This window comes from Prionailurus bengalensis, chromosome X (assembly GCF_016509475.1).
Source record: "Prionailurus bengalensis isolate Pbe53 chromosome X, Fcat_Pben_1.1_paternal_pri, whole genome shotgun sequence".
NCBI lineage: Eukaryota > Metazoa > Chordata > Mammalia > Carnivora > Felidae > Prionailurus > Prionailurus bengalensis.
This window is the reverse complement of record NC_057361.1, coordinates 43,401,362-43,410,544: the sequence shown is the minus strand read 5'-3', so window position 1 is coordinate 43,410,544 and position 9,183 is coordinate 43,401,362. Positions and strand designations below refer to the sequence as shown.

The window sequence follows — 9,183 nt, the reverse complement described above, 5'->3', positions numbered from 1 at the left end:
AGATTAAGAATTTCTTATAGCCTCTTTGCATGACCCCTCACCATCATTTTAAATTGTTGACTGCTTATTATTTCTTTCAATACTTCATTTCCTTTACATGTTCTTGATACCACAACTCACCTAGTTTCTTCCTACTTCTCTGGTGGTCCTTTTTCTTCATCCTTTTATAGGCTCTTCCTTATGTGGAAAGCCCCAGGACTCTGCCTGTGGCTCTCTTCTCTGTATATAATCTCTCCCTAGATGAGTTCCTGTGAGCCCATGGCTTCAAATGCTATCTATATCCTTAATGAATTTCAAATTTATACCTCTCTCTTAAATTCATTATATCCAAATGCCTACTGACAACAGGACAATAGGCAATAAGTTACCTCACATTTTAAAGAGATGAGAATAATGTATTTCCTCATTCTGCTAGTCTAAGCAGTCTACATAATGACAGGATTAGTAGAAGTTTGAAAGTCCCTTAAAGAGTCTGTTGAAAATAAAATACCTAAGTTGCAAGATGTCAACCTACTGGGGGCTGGTATGAAATAAATCTTCCCTACTCTGAGTTGGAGGGGAGGTTATGTTACCCACCTCATTTAAAATCAAATGAATTGAGATTTAAGAGAACCATTAAAAGACATTTAGAATATGTTTAAGAAAGGAAGACTAGCATCTCACCAGCTGTATGCTCTGAGCTATAGGAAGTCACAGACCCATCCTAGTGCTGCAACCAGAATGGAGTCTGACGACCAAGTTTTAGAGCCTGAAATATATCCCCTGGAGACTGATGCTTGGTTTTTGCCTGGAGAAATTTCAAAGAGAAAGTCTTGTAGAGCAGCCTAGGAGAGCTGGGAGAAAAGAAATCACAGCATAGGGACATGCTCTACTACCACTATATGGCATGGCAAGAATGAATATAGTTTCCTATAGGCCACGTGGATGCTGAGGAAGGCAACAGAACTTGAGCCACTGCCCAAGGGTCCTTGCCTTGTCAGGACAAGGGGACCACAGCACTAAAATAAATGGAGGACAGGAACACAAAGTTAGGCAGTGCACATCACCTACATTCAGCAAGTGAATACACATTCTTTTCAAGCACATATGTAATTTTTACAAAAATTGACCATATTCTGGGCTGTAAAACATGACAAATTTCTAAGAATTTAAATATACAGTGTAAAGCCTCTGACTGAATAATTACACTGAAAAGAATATGTATTCCGTTATTGAGTACAGAGTTCTATATATTTCCATTAGGTAAAATTTGTTAATCACGATGTGCAAATCTTTCATATCACTCCTTACTGATTTTTGTCTGTTTTCTCTTCTACTGATTTCTCCTTGGGGTTCTACCAATTTTTCCATTATGCTCTGAAGAGATGCTATTAGGTTCATATTTAAAATTGTTAAATATTCCTTAAAAAATTAAAAAAATTGTTAAATATTCCTGATGAATTGAATTTTTCTACATGAAATATCCCTTATTTTGTAGTAATGCTTATTTATCTGAAAGCTTATTTTAGCTATTTTGTGCAGAATATCTTTTGCCCATACTTTTACTTTCAAATTTTCTGAATTCTTATGTTTTAGCTGTGTCTCTTATAAATAGCTGTATCAGTTACTTGTGCTGCATAACAAAAAGAAAATGTTCAAATGTTTAAAGGTTAAGGAATACACTTAAAAGTAGTCCATAGTTCAAAGAAATCAGAATGAGAATAAGAAAATATGCTAAGTTGAATAACAAAAATACTATATATCAAAACTTGAGATGAAACAAAAGCCCTATTTAGAAAATGTTATCATTTAAAAGTGTATATTAAAAAGGCTAGGGGAGCCTGGGTGGCTCAGTTGGTTAAGTGTCCAACTTCAGCTCAGGTCATGATCTTGTGGTTCATGTGTTCAAGCCCTGCGTTGGGGCTGTGTTGACAGCTGGGAGCTTGGAGCCTGCTTCAGATTCTGTGTCTCCCTCCCCTGCTAGCACTCTGTCTCTCAACAACAAATAAACGTTAAAAAAATGTTTTTAAAGGCTAAAAATTAGTGAGCTAAACATTTATTTTAAGGAGGTAGAAAAAGAAGAGCAAATTAAACAGAGAAAGAAGAAAAATAATAAAAGTGAGAGATAAAATTAACAAAATATAAAACAAAAATAGAATAGGATCAGCATAGTCAAAAGTTGGTTTATTTTTTAAAAACTAATAATGGTGGTAAACTTCCAGTGAGACTGGTTAATAATGCAAGAGGGAAGGCACAAATTATCAGTACTAAGAATTAAAATGTCAGTATCACAGATCCTGCAGACATTAAGAGAATAATGAGAGAATATTATGGACAACTCTGTAATGAAAATTTAGGTAACATGGCCAAAGCTCTATAAAAATAAAACTTACCCAAACTGACTAGAGAATAGAAAATATTAAATCATTAATTTTAAACTTTCCTAAAAAATGAACTCCAAGCCCAGATGGCTTCACTAACAAATTCTATCAAACATTTAAGAAATAATTCCAAAGTCAGATGAACTCTATCAGAAAACAGAAAAAGCGGATATATACCTCAACTCATTTTTGAAGCCAGAATAAGAAAATATCAAAGCCCAAGATAGAGAGTACATAAAAAAACGTATGGGCCAATCTCACTTGTGAACAAAGATACAAACATCCTAAACAAAACATCAGAAAGAGGAATACAACAATACATAAAAAGGAGAATATATCATGACTCAAACTGTGTTTAGTCTAGGAATACCACATTAACAGATTAATGGAAAAACCTCATAAGATCACCTCAGTAGATGTAGAGTAAGTGTGTGATAATAACATTCAACAAACATTCATGGTAAGTACTCTTAGCAAACTAGGAATAAAAAGAAACTTCCTTAATCTAACAGAAGAGATCTAATTTTTAAAAATCGATAGTACTTTAAAAAAAATAGGGCACCTGGATGGCTCAGTCAGTTAAGTGTCCAACTCTTGATTTTGGCTCAGGTCACAATCTCAGTTTGTGAGATCTAGCCCCATGTTGGGCTCTGCACAGCTGTGCGGAGCCTGCTTGGGATTCTCTCTCTCCTTCTCTGCCCGTCTCCTGCTCATGCTCTGTCTCTCTCAAAATAAATAAATAAACTTTAAAAAAATAAAAAAATAAAAAATCTATAGCATACATCACAGTGAAATGTTGAATAGATCAGGGATACACAAGGATGTCTATTATCATCACTTCTATCCAACTTAAAAGGATGTGGCTAATGTCATAAGGTAAGGACAAGAACTACAAGGTAGAAAGATTCAAAAAGAAACAATACCGTCATTATTTGCATGTGGTATGACTGTGTATGTAGAAAATCCAAAAGGATGTAGAGATACACTATTAGAATAAGTTTAGCAAAGTTGCCAGACAAAATCATTATACAAGAATAAACAGCACTTCTATAGACCAGCTCTAAATAGAATAAAGAGTTTTTTTAAGATACCACTTATAATAGCGTCACATTCCTAGAAACAGATTTAACAAAAGATATGCATGACTTCTTCTGAGAAAATTTTATTAAGGCTTTATTGAGAGAACTTAAGCCAAATTATCAACATAACAAAGCATATGTATGGCTTCAGCTTGTCTTCTTTTGAACATATGACTGTTCATCACCTAAAACATAAACGTAAGAATTGGGTACATCACTTAGCAGAACTTTACTTAGACAAGAATAAAGGTACATAAAGGACACTACAGCTTTGGTTTTATAAGATGAAACTAAAACCAGAACCTTAATCATGGCACAGACCTCTACACTAATGTACATTTTCAGGCATATAAGCATCAACTTTTTAAATACATCACTCTTTTTGATGGTATGAAGAAACACAGATTTCTCAAACCCAGAACAGATCAAATCCCACTAGCTTATTTAAAGATAATTTTAGGTAGTGAGAAAAAGCTGTCTGATTTCAATTAAAATAAAATCAACCAAGCAGAAACTCCAAGAAGCAAACAAGCAAGTAAACCCAGTATCACTGAAATTCATTCATTTGAAATAGTCTTCTAATTATCTGTATTAGCTAAAATAATAATGTCACTGGGACATGTGGGTGGCTCAGTGGGTTAAGCATCTACCTTCAGCTCAGGTCATGATCTCGTGGTTCATGAGTTCGAGCCCAGCATCGAGCTCTCTGCTGTCAGCATGCAGCCTGCTTTGGATCCTCTGTCCCCTTCTCTCTCTGCCCCTCCCCCCACTCAAAAAGAAATAAAAACCTTTAAAAATAATTAAAAATTAAAATAATGATGTCATGCTTGGAACCATTTTAACTAAAGAGAAAGCAAAAACATTATTCCATTTGGTTTGTCTCTTTTGTGCAAAAATATTTCATTGAGGGGCGCCTGGGTGGCGCAGTCGGTTAAGCGCCCGACTTCAGCCAGGTCACGATCTCGCGGTCCGTGAGTTCGAGCCCCGCGTCGGGCTCTGGGCTGATGGCTCAGAGCCTGGAGCCTGTTTCCGATTCTGTGTCTCCCTCTCTCTCTGCCCCTCCCCCGTTCATGCTCTGTCTCTCTCTGTCCCAAAAATAAATAAACGTTGAAAAAAAACATTTAAAAAAATATTTCATTGATTCAGTTCAACTTTTCTATGGTCTATTTATAGTAAAGTGACCATTTGTTTCATTGGCACCTATTGTCCTGGTGTAAGCAGTCAACAGCACGCCTTTAAACTCTCAAGAGTGTCCTGGTTTGGATGATAAAAATTACACAGTCACACTAGTTATAAGCCACTACCATCATAGATGACATTACAAGATGCAGGCAAATATTACCATTTCTTAGCCTTGCTCACTATTTAAAAAACAAATAAGTCAACCTATAAAAGCCAAAACAAAGAGATCCATATCATTTTTTGGTGTCTAAAAGATACAGTGATTGTTGAGAAATAGTTCAGGCAAATTAAACGAAAATCAATACTACTGTGTTGTTTAGATATCCATTTGGTACTGGGGTATGTTAAATAATTTATGTAAGTATATGACCACTTGCATTAGGTTTCAAAGGACTTCTATTCCAAAGTAATAATACTTCCATGTTTTATAATTCAACAACATGCCTTTGAGTTAACTCATTTTTTCCTTCTGATACTGTCTCTGAATCAAGCATTTGGTGTCTAAGCTACTTTTCAAATAATCTTTGTGTTCGTGATTTGTTACAAAGGTATAATAATATTGTAGAAAAGAACAACCCCATGACTGGCATTGTTAATGGAGAACTTACATGCTTCTGGAATTTTAGCAGGTGCTGGATTAGGTGGAGTCTTCCTTTGTCACCTCAGGGCAATCTACATGCTCAGCTCCAGTCTTTTCCAGACCCATTCCCTGGGTTTCACTTTCCAGTTCAGGTTCTTATATAAATAAACAGAATTATTAATGTAAGCAGCAAACCATAAATTAATATTATTAAATAAAGCTCTGTAAGTCAGTAGTGTAAAAAGTATGATGTATAAGAATGCAGTAAGCATTAAAAAGTTTTTCTGCTAGAAAATGGGAGTTATGTTTCTTATATATTACCTCCTCTATGAAGTGTTTCTTTTTCCAAAACTGTTTAAGACAACTTAGTTATCACCTTTGTAACCTATATACACTTATATTATTGCACTTATTCCACTAGATCAGCCATTTGTTTACCTGAATTTCTGACAAGATTGTGAGTACAAGACAGAAATCATTCTCTCATTTATATTTTTATCTTCAGCATCGAGTACATGACCTGCCACCAAGCAGGCCCCAATAAATGAGTGAAAAAAAGTCATCACAAATAAAAAGATGAGAGAAACCCAACCTGAAGAACATTTTACAAAACAAATGGCCTGGACTCCAGAAATTGTCAATCAGGAAAGACAAAGAAAGACTGAAGTACACTTCTAGGATAAAGGAGTCGAAAGAGAAGTGACAACTAAATACAATGGGTGGTTTTGGGTTGGATCCTGGATCAGGAAAAAATAATGGTATAAAGGATATTACTAAGCCAGCTGACAAAACTGGACATTACTAGGCAACAGACCACATATTAGATAATAATTTTTTCTTAACGTTAAAGTTCCTCAATCTGATCATTGTACTGGGGTTATGTAAAACAATATCCTTGTTTCAAGGAAACAGATAATGAATTACTCTGAGAGTACAGAGTTGAAATTTAATCTCAAGTGGTTTAACAATAATAATATGTGTATTATTATCTAAGGAAGGGTGATATGTGGCACAAGGTTAGCATAGCAATGCGTGGATCAAGGTGTCTGAGGCTCCTATCAAAAGTACACTGTACTTTTCTTGTAACTTTTCTGTAAGCTTTAAATCTTTTCTAAGTAAAAAAGTTTTTAAAAAAGGAATATATGACAACTAGATTATGGTTCAGGAAGACAAAAATATTGAAGACTTTAACAGAAACTAGGAAAGTCTTTCACATTTTTGTTTCTCTGTATTATGATTTTTAAAAATTACAATCTAAGAGTTAGCCAAAGTGTATCTAGGTCTGCTTAAACATTTGATGCTACGACTTAAGAATCCCAGAAAACAGCATTCAAAAAAGGCCAACTTTAACTAGTGACATAGTGTATAATTCTGTCTAAATTTAATGTTGTTTCCTTGCTTTGCTAATATAGAGCATTGGCAAGAATTGTACTTTCCAAGCATGCCAAATAATTTAAAATATGGGATGGTAAAATGCTGAAAGAAAGAAAACTTATCACAGAGAAGGACTGCAGTCAGCTGCAAACTATACCTTTCCCTTACCAAACAGGTTTCCAGCCAATTTTCAAGGAACCCTTTATCTATTCCTATTACTAATATAACATCATAAATGAAATACAACATGTTTCTTCATCCCCTCTTCACCTTGAGCCACAGGTGCTCCTTCTTTCATTTGCCCAATCTCAATATCTGGATTCTCAGTTGGTAGTTCCTTTTGCTGTGATGTTTTTTCACCTGGTTGTTTAGCCTTAGGGGAGGATAGGTGCAAATAAAGAGTATTGATATTAATACTATAATGACAGAAGGCACAAATACACATACTACATGGAGGTAGTCAATCACAAATCTGAAGTTTTTCCTATACTCTTCTCTGAAAGTATTCAATAAAATTACTCTTTATATATAGAAAATACTCCAAGGAGTTATCTGCAAGGACTAATAATTCTGGAAACCTTTTTAATCTTTTCTGAGATGTGTGTTGTTTGTTTATTCATAAGCACAATAGGGAAGTCATAGAGAGGATTCCTGGGCTCCTATCAATTTACACATCCAGGCAACACCAGAATGTAAGTCTTTTTCCTCAATGTTTCTTTCCTGGATTCATTTTTCATCCATTTTAAGCAAGAAAGTCCTTTAAACAACATACTATACTGGTTCAACAACTTTTTTTGATAGTTTTTCCTTAAAAAATTATTTCTGCCAATAGAAGTAAAACATGAAAGCACTCACAACCACAGGTTCTTCCTGCTTAGAAGACTTTTTTCCATCTCCCTTTCCTCTAGATCTTGATCTTACTCGTGCACTCATATTTCACATTGAAATTAGAAAATCGTTAAATATACACATCTTCTTTATCCATTCATCAGCTGATGCACATTTGGGCTCTTTCCATAATTTGGCTATTGTTGATAGCACTGCTATAAACATTGGGGTGCATGTATATACAATGGAATACTACTCAGCAATCAAAAAGAATGAAACTATTTTTTGCAATAACATGGATTGAACTAGAGTGTATTATGCTAAGCGAAAACAGTCAGTTCGAGAAAGACAAATGTCATAGGATTTCACTCATATGTGGAATTTAAGAAACAACAGATGAACACAGGGGAAGAGAAGAAAAAATAAGATAAAAACAGAGAGGGAGAGGGAAGCAAACCATAAGAGACTCTTAAATAGAGAACAAACTGAGGGGTGCTGGAGGGGAGGTGGGGAAGGATGGGTTAAATGGGTGAGGGGCATTAAGGAGGGTACTTTTAGGGATGAGCACTAGGTGTCATATGTAAGAGATGAGTCACTGGGTTCTACTCCTGAAACTAAGACTATACTGTATGCTAATGAACTTGAATTTAAATTAAAAAATAATAATAAATAAAAAAGAAAAAATCATTGAAGAATGTAATAAAGTAATAATTATACTGAAATATTTTTATGGCCAACTGCTAATTATAAATTCTTTTTTACATTTGTTGAGATTTCCAAAATAAATTTTGAACTCATAACAACTGCCTATTTTCCAATCACATCAAATGAGGCTATTTGCAAAACCTTTGTTTCACAGCAATTTGGCAGACAACGGACCTTCAAGTACTTGAAAAAACATACAACTTTCCTAAAAAGATTTCATTTCACAACTGGACTCTCCACTATGAAGAGATTTTGTAATATACAGTCTTGTCTAACTCTCCACGGACCATTCTCAATTCCATGCTCTGTCGGCAGTTTCAGGTGCCCCCAGGACTCAGATGCCTCCAATAGCACCCCTTAGACAACTCCATTTTCATCTGGCACTCTCCCTTTCCCAGCCCCACCACCACGACATGGGCTATGGTGGGCCATACCTGTGAGGATGACGATGACTTCATGGACTTACTCACCGGAGGCCAGGAACCACACTGCCCTTACCCACCTAAAGGCAAATAGCAACCTCTTCACATTCACTCAAACTTAAATTCCTGGGCGGACTAATCTGCAGACCTACTGATTCTCAGCGAGAAAAAATCTACATGGTAAGCCTCGACATGCTCAGCTCAGCACCCAGAACACGCTGCACATGCTGTCACGCCAACCACCAAGGAGAAAGTTCTGGGCAGTGGGCATGTGCACTGCATCCTGCAAGCCACATGGGAAGGGCTTCCCTGCCCCTCACTGGGGCTTCACCAAAAATTCCCCAAATCTGCCCTCCGTCGGCAGTTCCTGGCGCCTCCAAGACCGATACCTCAAATAACATCATCAAGACTCGCCCCATCTTCATCTGACCCCCTTTCTCACCCGCCCATTGCCCTCCCTTGTCTCAGCCCCCCTCTAACAAAGAAAAAAGCCACGGCAGCCACAACACCTGTAAAGAGAAAGGTGACCTTCCTCCTCAGCGACAAGAAACGGCCACCCTGACCTGCCTGAAGCCCGCTGGCTCTTTCCTCACTCACTCACATTTAAGCTCCTGGGAGACCGATCAAGTCTCACGAGAGAAAGACTCCAGGTG

At 36.4% G+C, this 9,183-nt stretch overlaps 1 long non-coding RNA gene across 1 annotated transcript; it reads right to left on the bottom strand.

Annotated features, from left to right (window-relative positions):
* Positions 1–3,517: 3,517 nt before the first annotated feature.
* On the bottom strand, positions 3,518–7,522 carry LOC122476825. Its single transcript, XR_006295612.1, has 4 exons — positions 7,431–7,522; positions 6,846–6,948; positions 5,230–5,356; positions 3,518–3,624 (listed from the first exon to the last, which is right to left on the bottom strand). It is a non-coding gene; the product is annotated as an uncharacterized LOC122476825 (long non-coding RNA).
* Positions 7,523–9,183: the final 1,661 nt, after the last annotated feature.